This window comes from Ornithodoros turicata, chromosome 7, assembly GCF_037126465.1.
Source record: "Ornithodoros turicata isolate Travis chromosome 7, ASM3712646v1, whole genome shotgun sequence".
In the NCBI taxonomy this organism is placed as follows: Eukaryota; Metazoa; Arthropoda; class Arachnida; order Ixodida; family Argasidae; genus Ornithodoros; species Ornithodoros turicata.
Window position 1 is genome coordinate 16047671 of NC_088207.1, and position 1290 is coordinate 16048960.

Below are 1290 nucleotides of genomic sequence, written 5' to 3' on the forward strand. Positions count from 1 at the left end.
AAGGATAGCGCAACAGGCTACTAAAACTATAAAGGGTGGTAATACTGTACAACAGGGTGTGTGATCTAAAAGGTGAGTCATATTTGACGGAAAAACTTAAGCTGCCACACAGTGAAGCATTTTGTTTGAGCTATTTAATGCCTCTTACATGTACACTAGCCGAAGTGATCATTTAGACGTTAGACAGGCAATGCGGTCCGAATATAGCCGGTGTCCAAACAACATTGGCTCAAAGTGGGCAATGTAGTCTCCATATAGCACTGGCAATATTGTTTGCATATAGCCGTCAGTCAAACAATATTCCATGAAAGATGGAAAGGTGGGGTCAACATATTGCCGGACAATATTTCATGAAAATGGGCAATATGGTCAAAATGGGAATGCCAAAGCAGTAGCGGTAGGACAGGCTTTAAGGCCCGTTCCGACATACAGCGCTTTGCTCCACCGCACTGCAAAACTGCGCTGTATTTCCACTGTGGGGTTCGCACTTGCAGCGCTTGTCCCAGCGCTGTACTTGGTGATCTCACGTGATCGCGTGGAGAGCGTGCAGAGCAAAGTGCAACTAGGTCTACGTGCAGTCACGGCGACAAGAAGCGGAAGAAGGAAAAAAAAAGGCAGCCCCGTCATGTGAACGCGGCGCCGCGTTCTCATTGGTTCAGGGAGCCTATCGCTGGGAGACAGCGATGGGAAAGTTCACCGAAGCTCAACTTCGCCAAGCGCTGTTTTCCATCGAGTCGCAGTCGGGAGAGGAGGGAAAAACAGCGGTGTTTTCCAGTGCTCTGGAGCAAAGCCCTGTATGTCGGAACGGGCCTTTACTCTCGCAATGGACGAACTGAAGTGCGAAAACAAGGCAGCACACACTCGCCTGACACCATCGGGTGCGCACGAGCGCAGTAAACCCAAACCAAAATCATAACAAACGGCAGCTGAAGAAACTGTGTCAGCAGTGGCATTCGAACCCGCACACCCTCTGCGGTCACACTACCAATTACCTAATGCCTAAGTATGTATGATACGCAACCCAGTCCAGCATGACCACCATGAAAACGTTAATTACCATCGCAGATGGAGGTAAAGCTTCGATAAGCACTTGGCTACCGCAGTGCGTTCGCACTGATCAGCAACACATCCTCCACTTCACACTAGGCGCCACTCATGATACCATCTTGTCCTCCTCCTTTCCCCCTTTCCTTTATCTTTGATAAACATATCCCCCCTTGTCCTCCAGAACACACACAAGCTAAGCAGTGAGCAAGCAGTGTTTATATTATCGATAAAGTAATATATTAA